General features: G+C 41.7%; 1 long non-coding RNA gene across 1 annotated transcript in view; it reads left to right on the top strand.

Annotated features, from left to right (window-relative positions):
- The window catches only part of LOC110261792, a 50,563-nt gene extending 37,096 nt beyond the window's left edge, over positions 1-13,467 (top strand). Inside the window, exon 4 of the long non-coding RNA XR_002346332.1 lies at positions 13,232-13,467. This is a non-coding gene — a long non-coding RNA (uncharacterized LOC110261792). The remainder of the gene's footprint in view (positions 1-13,231) is intronic.

The raw sequence follows: 16,375 nt of genomic DNA, 5'->3' as shown, positions 1-16,375 counted from the left end.
TCCAGGATGATCTCATCTCAAGATCCTTAATTACATCTGCAAAGATCCTTTTTCCAAATAAGGTCCCATTTACAGAATCCCAGGGTTAGAGCATAGACATGGAGGCCGAGGCACCATTCAACTCACTACTGAGCATGTTATACCCATCACACTATTCTTGCTATTTTTATCTTTGAATTTTTTTTCATAGTAAATTTTAAACATTTTTTCTGGCTGAGGAAAATTATATTTTGCTAAGCTTTGAACATGAAAGAGTTCAAAGCAGAGAACTTCATAGTCTGAGACAGAAAGAGCTAAGTGTGTTCAAAGAACAAAGAAGTAAGAACTGATAGAGTTCCCTTCGTGGCTCAGCGGAAATGAATCTGATTAGCATCCATGAGGATGCAGGTTCGAACCCTGGCCTTGCTCGGTGGGTTTAGGATCTGGCATTGCCGTGAGCCGTGGTGTAGGTTGCAGATGAGGCTGGGATTCAACCCCTAGCCTGAGAGCCTCCATATGCTGCAGGTGCTACCCTAAAAAGACCCCCCCCCCAAAAAAAAGGAAATATGAGCTGATAAGAAATACCAACAAGAGTGAGTCCCCTTCCTCTTTGACAACCAAATAGATGAACTGTAGGTAAAATGGTGCAAAAGAAATCCAGACTTCTCTCCAGGCTTACCTGACTCCAAGTCCAATGGCAGATCCTCCAACCTTTAAACCCTTGCTCTTTCCTGAAAGGGGTAACAGAAACTGCTAGAGAGGAGGAAGAAGAGATCTCGGGGGCCTCTCTATGGAGCATCATTTTAGCCCCTGGATCCTGGGTCACACTGATTCAGGCTCCCTGTCCTGGTGACAGAGAAGTTCCACAGCAAGGTTGGCAGGGCCCACACTATGAAGCAGGTTTTGTCTTCCATACTTGTCCACCTTATTTTTTATTTTTATTTTTTGTCTTTTTAGGACCGCATCCGCGGCATATGGAGGTTCCAGGCTAGGGGTCAAATTGGAGCTACAGCCACAGGCCTATGCCACAGCCACAGCCACAGCAACAGGAGATCCCAGCTGCATCTGTGCCCTACACCACAGCTCATGGCAATGCCGGATCCTTAATCCACTGAACGAGGCCAGGATGGAACCCACAACCTCATGGTTCTTAGTCAAGTTCGTTAACCACTGAGCCATGATGGGAACTCCCATACTTGTCTACTTTAATTTTTATCACCTTCTTCATCTCTAGGGAGAGAAGCCTTCCAGACACTAAAGTCTCGAGGCAACTGGGGCACAGTTGTTTAATTCACCTCCAGAAAGGAAAGCCATGCTGTGGTCTGAATGTTTATGCCCCAACATTCATATATTGAAATCCTAATACCCAAGAGGATTGGTATTATTAAGGCTTCGGGAGACGCTTAAGATGTGGAGGTGGGACCTTCATGAATGAGAATAGAGCTTTTATAAAAGAGGTTCCAGAGGGATCAGTTGCCCTTTATCATGTGAGGACACAGAGAAGGCACAGACTGTGAACGAGGAAGAGGGCCTCCTCAAGCAAACAAGCTGGCGCCCCAACCTTGGACATCTCAGCCAGCTTGTTTATAAGCTTACAGTCTGTGATATTTTGTTAGAGCCACTGGAACAGATTGAGTCAGAAAACCATTTACTGTGGGCCAGGGCACACCTGCACCTCCGGGAGGATGAAATGGGCCACCAGGGTACCTGCCTTTGGGGGAGGGCCTTTTGATGAGAGGAACAAAGGGAGGGATGGAAATTCTTTTTTTTTTTTTTTTTTTGCCCTTGCTCTCTATCCTGGAAGATGTGAATGGCCTGGGGGCAAAGGTGAAGGGAGGGTAAAGATGACAGTGCAAAAAAGGCACTCCCTGGAGTTGTGCAGAGCACAACCTTTACAACTACAGATGGTGGTGAAGTTGGCCCCACTTCAGTGCAGTTAGGAAGGCTAGGGAGGGGTTTAGGGCCACAGGGCATCAAGGCATATGCACACGTACTCCATGCTAGCTAGCCCTTAGGAAAGTCTGCTAAGCTGCCTGGGTTTCCCCAGGTAAAGCAGCAAACACAGAAGCAAATAGATCTTTGGCCATCTTTGGCTTGGGATTCCCACAGGGTGACCCGCTCTAGCTTGGAATTCCTGTGGGCAGGGGAGCAGTGGGAAAGCAGCTAAATTCTGTACTGGTGCACCATCACTACCTCCAGGAATAGCAGTGCTGTGCTGAGCAGTTTCCATGGGGCTTGTCCATAGTTGTGGCTGGTCAAAGTGGTAGAATCAGGCAGCCGTATTTTCCACCGGCCTCTCCTGGACATGACTGATGGGACCAGGAAGGGCTGCCTGACCCATGCAGCTGTACATGGGCTGGCCATGACTTGTAGCCTGAACATGGCCAGGCAGCTTCTCTCTGCCACCAATATGAACTGAAAAGCAGCAAGAAAAAGAGTCAGCAGCTGAAAGGACAGAAGCCAAAAAGCTGCATAGAGTGATGCCCAAGGTAGATTTGTGGCCACAAGGCCAAGCCAAAACTAAGGAGTAGAGACTGTGAGGAGTTCCCGTCGTGGCTCAGTGGTTAATGAGTCCGACTAGGAACCACGGGGTTTCGGGTTCGATCCCTGGCCTTGCTCAGTGGGTGAGGATCTGGCGTTGCTGTGGCTGTGGTGTGGGCCAGCGGCTACAGTTCAATTAGACCCCTAGCCTGGCCTGGGAACTTTCATGTGCCGAGGGTGTGGCCCCTGTAAAAGGCAAAAAGACAAAAAAAAAAAAAAGAAAGAAAAAAGGAGTAGAGACTGTGAATAAGCAGAAGAAACTCCTGGAGGGGAGAAGCAGGGTGATGAGGAGAGGAGCAGGGGGACCGCGTGTCCCCTGAGAGACTACAGGGAGGAGACTGCAGGGGCAGCCCTATTCCTGGCTGCTTTGCTGGTTCAGGGCCAGTGCCTCTGAATTGTTCAAATAAATCCCATTTCTCAAGATAATTTTATTGAGTCTTTCTTGCATCTGAAGTATTCAAGTGGGATGGACTGGGAGTCTGAGGTTAGCAGATGCAGACTATTACGTTTCGAATGAATAAGCAATGAGGACCTACTGTATAGCACAAGGAACTACGTCCAGTCTCTTGTGGTAGAACATGATGGAATATGAAAAAAAGGACGTATGTATATGTATGACTGGGTCATTTTGCTGTACGGCAGAAATTAACACTCCATTGTAAATCAACTATAATTTTAAAAAAGGTTAAAAAAAAAGATATATACCTGAAAAAAAATAAATTAAAAAGTAACCAAGCCAGGAATAATAGACTCTTTCCTTCACTCCATAGTGTGCTGTATTGTTCTTTCTTTGTCCAGACTAATTTCCTGGCCGATTTCAGTAAAATATAGTCTAGGCTCACAGAACAGCCCTTGAGACACAATGACTTACACCAGAGACAGGAGGTGTGCATAGCAGCCCACCCTTCTGGAAACATACTAAACTGCTCAAAAATGTACAGAACACCCCTCCTCAAATGCCAGCATCTAGAGATGGAGAGTGGCAGCAGGAGGCTGGTCAGGGTCTGGTCTGGTAGGTGTGAAGAAGGAACATCCACCTGCAGTCCCCACATTCTGATGTCCTTCACTGTCTTTTGCTTCCAATCAAAACTTCCTGTCACTCACTAGCCCCCCTTTTAGATCTTCTCCGATACACTTCTCCACCTAAACGTAGGATGGGGGCCATTGGAATTTCCTGTTTTCTCCTCCACTGTATCAACGCTGAAATGACTGATGATGCCATAAATTCTTGATTTTTAAACTGGAGGGAGAGAGAGGACAGAGAAGGGAAAAGAAAGAGAAATGGTCTCTCTATTATGGGGCTGAAGAGGCAGAGGTGGATTGCTCTTTGAAAGGTATATTAAATACTATAATAAAATTTCTATTGGAAACATTTTTAAAATTTGTATTTTCTATTTTTATTAAAGTATAGTTGATTTATGTGTTGTGCCAATTTCTACTGGGCAGCAAAGCGACCCAGCCATGTATATATCTACAGTCTTTGTTTTTCTATTACCTTCCATCATAGTCTATCCCAAGAGATTGGGACCTCATTGCTCATCCATTCTAAATGTAATAGTTTGTATCTGCTAACTCCAAACTCCCAGTCCATCCCACTCCCTCCTTCCGCCCCCTTGGCAACCACAAGTTTTTTCTCATCTCATCTCTCAATCTGTTTCTGTTTTGCCGATAGGTTCATTTGTGCCATACTTTAGATTTCACAGTATAAGTGATATCATATGGTATTTGTCTTTCTCTTTCTGAACTACTTCACTTTGTTGGATAATCTCTGGTTGCATCTATATTGGAAATACTTTTAAATAATACAAAGTACCAATGGTGAAGTTCAGTTCGTCTTGGCTGGTGGCAAAGCACTGAGAATGAGGAACCCCAGAAGCCTGTGTAAGAATCTCAGCTGGTACCAGATGGAGATGGTGAGAAACGGAAGTGGAGTTTTATCTAAGAAAGCAGAGGTTTGAAAAGAATGAGAAACCCTGGAGTTCCCGCCATGACTCAGCAGTAAGGAATCCGATTAGTATCCATGAGGATATGGGTTCGATCCCTGGCCTCGCTCAGTGGGTTAAGGATCCGGAATTGCTGTGAGCTGTGGTGGAGGTTGCAGATGCAGCTCTGATTTGACCTCTAGCCTGGTAACTCCCATATGCTGTAGGTTTGGCTCTAAAAAGACAGAAAAAAAAAAAAGAAAGAAAGAAAGAAAAAAACTTACCTTAACCTAAGCAGTATAACTCAGATGCCACAAGGTCAGGTTTCAGTACAGTGCTGGGTCTTGCTGGCTCCCCACATATCCTCATGTGGTGGACACTTAACTTCACCTGCTTTTTGTGAAGCTTTCTCTATACTTTCTTCTCATTGTCTCAGTTCTCTGAATCCTGACCTCATTTTCCCTTGTGGATGCCTTTTCTCTTTGGCTGGAATTTGGGAGCAGAATTAGTGCATCTCTGTGATCTCTTTCTTCTATTTTAATGACATTAATTAGCCTGAGAATAAAATATTTGTCTAAAATGCATGTGGAAGTTAATAACAGAAACTGAGAAAGCACTAAAAGACAGCATTTAGAGAGAACAAATATAGTCAGCTGTCAAAGAACCAAAAACTGTGTCTTTAACCCACTGAACTGTGGAATTGTTCCTAAATTTTAACTTTTAGTCATTGGAAATATCAAAAGTCAGCACATGATGATTTGCTTATTTTCTTTTTTCATATGTAAATACTAAAATTTAATTTACTTTCATGGTGAGAAATTTCTCAACTTAGTCCACAATGAGGCTACAAATATATGTAAATTCATCCTTTTTTCTAAAAATCAAAGGTGTACCTCAATTCATTATCATTTTTAATTGGTTTATCTTCTTAAATGCAAATTCCTGATGCTAATGAGGATCTTGAAGTGTAGTAAGGAGAACACAGGGAGCAGATGGCCTGGAAGAAAGTATATGGACTCCTGAGTTAGAACAGAGTTCCAACACTGATGCCTCCCTGACTGGCTGATTGGTTGGGAAATTTTCATTGAGTACCTTTTGATTCTTTTTTTTTTTTTTTGTCTTTTTGCTATTTCTTGGCCGCTCCCACGAGCATACGGAGGTTCCCAGGCTAGGGGTCGAATTGGAGCTGTAGCCCCTGGCCTACACCACAGCCACAGCAAAGCGGGATCCATCTGCAACCTACACCACAGCTCACGGCAACACCAGATCCTTAACCCACTGAACAAGGGCAGGGACCGAACCCGCAACTCATGGTTCCTAGTCGGATTCGTTAACAACTGCACCACGACTGGAACTCCCCTTTTGATTCTTAATTTCTTTTTTCTTTTCTTTTTCTTTTTCTTTTTGCCTTTTCTTGAACCGCTCCTGTGGCATATGGAGGTTCCCAGGCTAGGGGTCGAATCGGAGCTGTAGCCACCGGCCTACGCCAGAGCCACAGCAACGCGGGATCCCAGCCGCATCTGTGACCTACACCACAGCTCAAGGCAACGCCAGATCCTTAACCCACTGAGTGAGGCCAGGGATCAAACCCGCCACCTCATGGTTCCTAGTCGGATTCGTTATCCACTGCAACACACGGGAACTCCGGATTCTTAATTTCTTTATGAAATATTGAGAGCATGACTTGGTCGCAGGGCTTTGCGGGGAGACATAAGTGAATTTTCTCCAGTGGTAAATAAAGTCCAAGCAAGAGGCTTACAGTTGAAAGCAAGAGGCTTTCAATTGTCCAAGCAAGAAGCTTACAAACCTTCCTAATACCTTCAGCAGTCTCCCTCCCCACATTTCACCCAAAAACAAATCTCATGTGTTCAACCTTCAAAACATATCTCAAGCTTTGCCACTTGTCTCCCTTGAGACAGCTATTGCCATTGTAGACACCTGGTTTCTTACCTAACTAGTGCTCTGATCTCCTGACTGGTGTCTTCATTTTCACCCTTGCTTTCCCCACGCATCCCCAGTCTACTTACTACATAGCAGCACAGTGTTTAAAAGCACAGATTATAGGAGTTCCCGTCGTGGCTCAGTGGTTAACGAATCCGACTAGGAACGATGAGGTTGCGGGTTCGATCCCTGGCCTCACTCAGTGGGTTAAGGATCTGGCGTTGCTGTGAGCTGTGGTGTAGATCGCAGATGCGGCTTGGATCCCGTGTTGCTGTGTTGTGGCTGTGGTATAGGCCATCGGCTACAGCTCCAATTAGACCTCTAGCCTGGGAACCTCCATATGTTGCAACGGTGGCCCTAAAAAGCCAAAAAAAAAAAAAGAAAAAACCCTAGAAAAAATATTTATTAATTTTTATGTAAACTTTAGGTAAAAAAGGTATAAACTCTAATGACAGTGATTGACAACATTAAAAAGTATAACGCTTGCACATTATAAAAGCACTATATATGAAATTTTTTTGTTTTATACTATAACATAAAATCATTCTTAAATCAAAATATTTTGAACATGTCAATTACATTAGACAAAATATATGAAAAAGCATTCATAAAAATGTACCAGTGGCAAAATACCACAAACTAAATAAATGCAAAATTGTTGATTTAAAATGAAATATAAATTTGATTATAACAAAATTACAAATATTTTTAAAAATTGATATTCAATAAGACTGGAAAAGAAGCACAAAAATATATAGGAAGACAGTTATTAAAAGATATGAAAGAATGTCTGTAGATTTTTTTCACATTTTAAGAGCTTTAAAGACATGACTGAATACAGAGGGTAGAAAGATTATAGCAGTTTTTCTGAATGCACTTCTCACTTGAAGAATGTGATGATGTAAGTTTTTTTAATTTATTTATTTTTGAAATTTTATTTTTATTTTTGTTACAGAATAAAATACATATATTTAAGCACAATTACATTCACACAGATTATCATATCATGGATCTTAAGAAACAGATTAAGTGTACTCCCTTTGGAGAAGTGGAATGGAAAATATGCTGAGACAAATAGGATATTTATTCTATACTTTATCCCATTTTGTATGGCTTTCATCTTTACTATTTCGTAATTAATTTCAATTTTTTTTTAAAAATTAGCATTACATTAAAATTGCGTATATTATGCAAGTAAAATTTATAAAGAGGAAAGCCTTATATACCATTAAATATTTTATATAGCATAATAAAAAGAATAACTTAACTGGTAAGAGTAACAAAAATAATACACCCTCTGAAAATAAGTACAATATAAAATGCATAAATTGGTTAAAAAACAGTGTAACTATATAAATATGTCCTCCCAATTTGTTACATCTTATTGATTCTTCAATATAGGCAGTGATGATGTAAGCTATACTTTCAGAGCTGGGAATAACCTTGGCAATGATAATGTCTAGGTCAAGCATGTGGATTTCACCTCTTCCACATTCCCTAGGTGGTGGTAGCTGTCTGGAGTTCTGCCCCCGATCAGCAGGTAAAGGGACTCCATTCAGTTAGTGACATCATGAGTCCAATCCAGTCTTGATCTAGGCCAATCTCTTTATTTTATGGGTTATAAATCGAAGCCCTACTAGATTAAGGGACCTGCTGAAAGTGTACAATTAGGGGTACTGGCATAGCTAGGATTGTAAATTCAGTAGGAAATTGTTCTTTTTTTTTTTTTTTTTTTTTTTCCTTTGGCCACACTTGTGGCATGTGGATGTTCCTAGACCAGGGATTGCATCCAAGCCACAGCTGTGACCAACCCCACAGTTGTGGCAACACCAGATCTTTAACCTGCTGTGCCACAGAGGGACCTATAGTAGGAAATTGTTCTTGAATATAACTTCTTCTGTTCACCTCCAGCACCCAGTTGTTCTAAAGCCTTGTCCCCAAATACTACTTAAATTAACTTCCTCCACTCCAGTTCTACTAATCTTACCTTTTTATCAAGAGTGTACCTGACTTCACCTTGCTATACAGCAGAAATTGGCATGACATTGTAAATCAACTACGCTTTAATTTAAAAAAGAAAGAAAGAAAAACACCAATAGAGCCATGCCAGCATAGCTGGGCCAAAGTCCTTAGGGGGCTTTTCCAGAGCCCAGGATTTACCTGGATCCCTGGAGAAAAAAAAAAAGTGTACCATACTTAACATCTGCCTCCAAAAGGGAACCCTCCAACACTGTTGGTAGGAGTGTAAATTGGTGCAGCCACTATGAAAAACAGTATGGTCAGTTCCTTAAAAAATTAAAATTAGAGCTACTATATGATCAGCAATCCCACTCTTGGGCGTGTATCACAAAAAGACAAAAACTCAAATTCAAAAGTTGATATGCACTCCAATATTCACAGCAGCACTACAATAGCCAAGATACGGAAACAGCCCAAGTGCTCATTAACAGATGATTGTTTTAATAAGATGTGGTATAGATATACAATGGAATTACTTAGCCCAAAAAAAGAATGAAATATTGCTATTTGCAGGAAGATGGACTGACTTAGAGAATATCGTACTAAGTGAAATTAGCCAGACAGAGACATACAAATAGTATATGATATAATTTATATGTGGAATCTAAAAAATAATACAAATTAATATATACGAAACAGAAACAGACTCACTGCCATAAACTTACATTTACTGAGAGACATGTGGGAAAAGATGAATTAGAGATTTACAGATATAGACTACTATACATAAAATACATGAGCAACCAAAACCTACTCTATGGCAGAAGGAACTATATTCAATATCTTGTAATAACTTACAATACAAAAGGATCTGAAAATACATATACCAAGTCTCTTTGCTGTACCCTGAAAAGACAAAATTGTATATTAACTTTACTTCAGTTTAAATAATACATTTCAGAAAGAAGTATCTGCTCCATTTATACTTGTAACCCATCCCTCCTTGGACCTAGAATATTGCCAGGGAAGAATTTTAAAACACAAGTATGACAGTCGCTTTAATTCTTTTTTTTTTTTTTTTTTTTTTGTCTTTTTGTCTTTTTTTGTTGTTGTTTTTGTTGTTGTTGCTATTTCTTGGGCCGCTCCCGCGGCATATGGAGGTTCCCAGGCTAGGGGTTGAATCGAGCTGTAGCCACCGGCCTACGCCAGAGCCACAGCAACGGGGATCCGAGCCGCGTCTGCAACCTACACCACAGCTCACGGCAACGCCGGATCGTTAACCCACTGAGCAAGTGCAGGGATCGAACCCGCAACCTCATGGTTCCTAGTCGGATTCGTTAACCACTGCGCCACGACGGGAACTCCCGCTTTAATTCTTAAACACTTCCATCATGCCAGCACCTAATGATACTATGCTCCCATGACTCTGTAGCTCCCTTCCTGTTTGGCAAAATCCAACTCATCCTTCAGACCAGTTAAAACAGCACCTCTTCTGAGAAACAGGGCAGGGACCATGCTGACCCCAGCTTAGTCTGTCTTATATTTCCCCCAGGGTTCAGCAGGGAGAAGGATTTCCTTTGCTTATCAATAATGGTTTATTAATGAATGATAAATTACCTTGGAACTACACTCACCTCCATGCCAAGATGCCAGGGCACTTCCACTGGGTGGAAATTCCAGGTGTAGGTTTTTGCTGCCACCTCTGCTACACTTCTACAAAAATTACAATTGATAGATTTCTGGGACTGTTACCTAAATAAACAAACTAAAATGGAGGAAATAGAACTTTTTTTCCCCTTCTTTTTGTCTTTTTAAGGCCATGGCATATGGAGGTTCCCAGGCTGGGGGTCAAATAGGAGCTATAACTGCCAGCTTACACCACAGCCACAGCAACACTGGATCTGAGTTGCATTTGTGACCTATACCACAGTTCACGGCAAGGCCAGATCCTTAATCCACTGAGCTAGGCTAGGGATCAAACCCATGTCCTCATGGATACTGACCGGTTTGTTAACCACTGAACCATGATGGGAACTCCGTAGAACTTTAATTTTTTTTCTGTTTAAGCTTTTCATCTAAGCAGTATTAAGAGCAGAAATAAACAAAAACATAGAAGATCTAAGTGTTAAAAGGATGATTGAATAATTTTCTGTATATAATGAAGTATGATATAACTATTTAAAATCACATGCATGAGGAGTTCCCGTCGTGGCGCAGTGGTTAACGAATCCAACTAGGAACCATGAGGTTTCGGGTTCGGTCCCTGCACTTGCTCAGTGGGTTAACGATCCGGTGTTGCTGTGAGCTGTGGTGTAGGTTGCAAAAGCGGCTCGGATCCCGGATCCCGAGTTGCTGTGGCTCTGGCGTAGGCCGGTGGCTACAGCTCCGATTCAACCCCTAGCCTGGGAACCTCCATATGCCGCGGGAGCGGCCCAAGAAATAGCAACAACAACAACAACAACAAAAGACAAAAAGACAAAAAAATAAAATAAAATAAAATCACATGCATGAGAAACTTTTTTATGTGACAGGAAAGTCCTAAGAATGTGATGATAAGTGGAGGAGTCCCTTGGTGGCTCAACAGGCTGTTGTCACTGCTGTGGATCAGGTCACTACTGCTGTGAAGTTTCCATCTTTGGCCTGGGAATTTCCTCATGCTGCCTGTGGGGCCAAGAGAAAAAAAAAAAAGAGAGAGAGAAAGCAAAATAAAATATGTATGTGCAATAGTATTTCATCCACATAAAACATACTTCGAAACAATATTTGGGGGAAGAATTAGCAGAGATTGCTTCTGGATGATTGAATCATGGACAATTGTTTTCTGCTATTTTATACTTTTTATTTCTAATGCTAAGATCATGTGTTCTACTAGGACTTTATTGAGAGATAAGCTATGTAAAATCAAATGCGTAATATTTAAAATGAATTTTTCAATTAAAAATCAATATCCAAATATCTACATGTCCGTGTGATCACCTTCTATATCAACATATAGTATATTTCCATCCTCCAGAAACTTCCCTCCTGTCTCCACCTAATACTCACCCCCCTGCATTCTGACTTTTATCACTATTGATTAGTTTTTCCTGTTCTTGAGCCTTATAAATGTGAAATCATATGCTGTATACTCTGCAGATATTGTGACATCTGACTTGTTTCACTCAACCTAATGTTTTGGAAAGTTATACATTTTATTGCCTAATCAGTGGTTTGTTATTATTATTATTATTTTACTTCTGAGTGGTGTTCCAGTGTATTATTTATACCATAATTTGTTTATCCATTCCCCTATCTACAGACATTTTGGTTATTTCCAATTTGAGCCCCCATAAATAATTCTGCTATGAACATTCACATACAAAACTTTTTTGTACACATGTATAACACTTTTGGTATATATCCAAAAGCGGAATTGCTGAGCTGTAAGGAAAATAGATAATAACTTTTTCAAAAACTGTCGAATAGCTTTCCATAGTGGTTGCACTATTTTGTATTCCAACCAGTAATATATGGGGCGTTCTAGTTCCTCTCCATCCTTGCTGTCACATGTTGTTGTCACTCTTTGTAATTTTATTTATTTATTCAGGTCTACAGTGGTAACCATTGCGATTTGAATTTGAATTTCCCTGAAGAAGAATGATTTGAGAATGTTTTTATAAGCTTTACGGCTTTCCAGTTATCTAATTTTGTGAAGTGCCAGTTCAAATCTATTGCTCATTTTTTGGTTGATATTTGTTTTTTTGTTTTTCATTTTTGCTGTGCCCTCAACATGTGGAATTCCAGGGCCAGGGATCAAACCCACACCACAACAGCATCCAAGCCACTGCACTTACAATGCTTAATCCTAACCTGCTGTACCACAAGAGAACTCCTTATTGCTCACTTTTTTTCTTTTTCTTTTTTTTTTTTTCCTTTTCTTTTTTTTGAAGGGGGGGTCTTTTTAGGGCTGTAACTGCGGCATATGGAAGTTCCCCAGGCTAGGGGTTGAACTGGAGCTGCAGCTGCTGGCCTACACCACAGCCACAGCAACCAGCGTCCGAGCCTTGTCTGCAGCCTACACAAAGCTCATGGCAATGCCAGATCCTTAACCCACTGAGTGAGGGCAGGGATCAAACCCATGTCCTCATGGATACTAGTTGAGTTTTATTACTTCTAAGTTATGATGTGAGCTCCACTTTTGCTCACTTTTTTAAATGGAGTTATTTCTTTTTATTATTGGTGTGTAGGAGGGTTTAAAATTTTTTAAATTAAATATGTACATTTTGGATATAAGTCCTCTGTCAAATATATACACTTACAAATATTTTCTCCAAGCCTATATCTTTTCACTTTCTTGATGTGTTTTGATAGGCCAGGGGTTAATTTTGATAAGGTCTAATTTTCAATTCTGTTTTCTCTGCCTGTTTCCTATGTGTCTTGTTTAAGTAATCCTTGCTTACCCAAAGGTTATGAAAATATTTTTCTATGGTTTCTTCTGGAAGCTTTAGAGTTTTAGTTTTCATATTTAGGTCTTCCGTTATTTTTTTTTTAAATCATGGGAGGAAAGAATTTCAGCTTTAATCAAAGAAGCATAAATGGCAGACTGCTAGTGAGTTTACCCATTACCTAGGTTGGGGAATGTTAAAATTTTGACAATTAACACAGTATGATTTCACGTTCGTGGAAGAATAAGTACTATGAATCTCTAGAATGTTCTGATTCTAACTCTGGCCCCCTAGATATACTATACCTGGAGTTTCTTTTAGTTAAAAGTTTGAGAGAGAGTACGAGGAATTTTGGAGGGATTGAAAATTACGGAGAACCCTAGGCTTTCCTTGACCACCTCCCCACCCCACCCCTGACCCCCATGCAGACCTCAGACTCATAGCACCTCTGGGCTGCTTTTGCAGTCATTGTAAACTCTGGAGAAAGCCGAGCTGGGGCCCTAACACCCTCCAACATGGACACCCCCAGAGACGGAGGCACGGAGGAGAGGAAGAGCGAGGTAAGCAAAGGAGAATCATTGTTACAACATAGGATGACCTGGCATTAAATAGGTGTTAGTCCTGTGGCCATTCAGAAGGATATTCAGAAAGATGACCAGAACTCAGGGCCCCAAATTCCTAAATTCCTTCCAGTTACTAACAAGCACCTGACAGCCATGTGAGTTTTTCCTCTTTTTTTGGCCATACCGAAAGCATATGAAAGTTTCCAGGCTAGGGATCGAATCTGAGCCACAGCTGCAACCTACGCCATAGTTGTGGCAACACTGGATCCTTAACCTGCTACGCCCAGCCAGAGATTGAACCTGTGCCTCAGCAGCAACCCAAGGTGCTGCAGAGACAAGGCCTGATCTTTAACCTGCTATGCCATAGCAGGAACTCCCCGTGTGAGTTTTTCTTTTCTCTTTCTTTTTTTTTTTTTAAGGACCACACTGGCAGCATATGGAGGTTCCCAAGCTAGGGAATTGGAGCTGCAGGTGCCAGCCTATGCAAACAGCCACAGCAGCTGCAGGATCCAAGCCGCATCTGTTAACGCCGGGTCCTTAACCCACTGAGCAAAGCCAGAGATCGAACCTGTGTCCTCATGGATGCTAGTCAGATTCGTTAACCACTGAGCCATGATGGGAACTCCATGTTTTTCAAGGGATACATGGGCACAGCGAACAAGACCAGGTTCAGGAACACTTTGTGACAAGAGCTTTGAGTCCTGAACCTCAGTATTATAGTCTAGTGAGCTAGACTGAACTCTGTTGCATTGTGTTATCTTGCTCCTCTGACTAAGGCACATGCTTTAGGTGCAGAATGACTTCTTTCTCCTTCTTCCCTAGGCCAGAATAACAGGTATCTCTCATATGCATGGCCGCTCCCCTTCTGTGGCTGTAGTGGATTCTGTGGTTCGCTACCCAGATCTCCCTTTCAGGACCCATGCATGCATTCCCCCAAGGTGCTGGGGGTGTTGGTCGCTGATGGCTTGCAATTGCACCCTTCTCCAAGAATGGGTTTATCCAAGGTTACAGCCCTCCAGGGTCAGTGTTGAGGAGGGTCAGGGAAAGAGATTAGTGTTCAGGCCTGGCCTTTTGCCTGATTTGGGGCAATCCAGCTCCAGAAATCCCCCCATGAAATTGGCTAAGGCCCTTTTTGCCCCTGCAATGTCTCACATTTCCTCCCTCCTTTCCTTACAAATGTTGTCCTCCAGGATACTCCTTACAAGCAACTCTCTGATCCACAGTCAGTTTCTATGGAATCTGCCTAGAACAGTGGCCATTTCAGAATATATTCCTAACTAATTATGTTGCTTGCTTTTTCTTGCTGAGCAGGAATATATCCTAAACGTCCCCAAAATAGCCCTCTATATAACTCTAAAAAATGACTGGAGTGATAAACAAGTTAAAACCTATTTATCATCTTGGCTCCAAGCCCATATTTTAATATCAGTTTTCTAGATCCAAGAGAACAAGAAGAGACAAGGAAGATGTGCCTAAGGAAGTGCATCAAGAAAGACGAGAGCTACTTGAGTCTAAAGCCTTGAGCAAAGCCATTCTCAAATGTTTTCCCCAATTATCCATGGATCCCCCAGGTGGCAGACAGCCCTAAGCTAGTCAGCTATGTAGGGGAAATCAATCTGAATGGATCAATCCCAAAAGAGGACCTGCCACTTACTCCCAACAGCTCTCCTGACTGTCACACCACATTTCCACTCCCTCACACCAGAACCATGAAATATCCTTGGCCTTGACCATTCATACCAGGATCCTCCAACTCTCCCTTGAGGCCAACATAGACTAAAAATCTGGTGACCTATGGTCTATTGCCAATGCTTCCAAGAGAAGTTGCCTATACTAGGATGAGATGCTAGGTACTAGCTTGCTCATTTGCAAAATGACAGAAATGTACTCATGAGATTTCTAAGACTCATTCTTGGTCTAGCCTGTGATTCCATGCACAGAATCAGACCAAGTGTAGATAAATTTTCTCTTGGTGGCAGCGACATTGCTATAATATCAGAGTTGGCCTTGCCTTGACTCTGTGACCTAATCTGATGCATAGGAAAACATAACAGAGCTTTAGATGAGAAGGGAGAATGGAGGTAAGATGGTGACACAATTATGGCCAAGTGACAGATGCAAGGTAGTAGGCGGGTTAAGCAAGTTGTCTCACAGTTTTCATGTGCCAGACATTTCTGGCTCTTGTTTAGATAATAAGAACCTAGATACTTGCTTAATTATAGAACTGTAGTCAAATCCTTTGGTATCTCTGAACCCTACCTCTGAATCTATCCAATGGACTGTATTTGTCAGAATTTGGGGGTTGTGATGTCAGAAACACAACAGAGAATAACTTATACCATCACCCCAGACCTACATCTTTCTAGCGTAACAAGTCCAAAGGGAAATAAGCTTATGTTTCCAGGAGACACACTGAGTAGTCAAGCTGGGGTCACATCCCATCCCTGAGACAATAACTGAGTCCATATACCCTTACAGTCAGGCAGGAGGGGACATGACTATTGACAACTCCACTGGCACTACATAGAGTAGAGTATCTTTCCTTTTCTTCAAAGAAAGATACTGGTAAATAAAAACATGTTTACTACATGAATGTCATGTATTTCCTCTACCTCTGAAACCCCACTGCATTAGCTGTCTATTGCTGTATAGCATTGTCACAAACTTAATGGCTTAAACAGAGATAATTATTCCACAGTTTGTGTGTTAAGAGTTTGGGTACAGGCTAATGGCATCCTCTGCTCAAGTTGTCACCAGGCTAAAATCTAAGTGCTAATAGGGCTTATTATCTGAAGCATAAGGTTCTCTTGCAAGATCACTCTGGTTGTTTGCAGAATTCACTTCCTTGCAGTTGTAGGGCTGTTGTTCTCTGGTTTTCACTGGCTGTTTCCTGGGACCACTCTTAATCTTCTAGAGCCACATTCAGTTCCTAACCAGATGGATTCTTTCATGGGCAGGTCGTAACTTGGTAGTTTACTTTCTTCCAGGTGAACAGAAGTACCATTCTGATACTTCACCTTCTTTTAAAAGGTTCACCTGATTAGGT

The sequence above is a fragment of the Sus scrofa genome, chromosome 7 (genome assembly GCF_000003025.6).
Source record: "Sus scrofa isolate TJ Tabasco breed Duroc chromosome 7, Sscrofa11.1, whole genome shotgun sequence".
Classification (NCBI taxonomy): Eukaryota; Metazoa; Chordata; class Mammalia; order Artiodactyla; family Suidae; genus Sus; species Sus scrofa.
The sequence above is the reverse complement of the archived record's forward strand: the minus strand, read 5'-3'. Positions and strand labels throughout refer to the sequence as shown.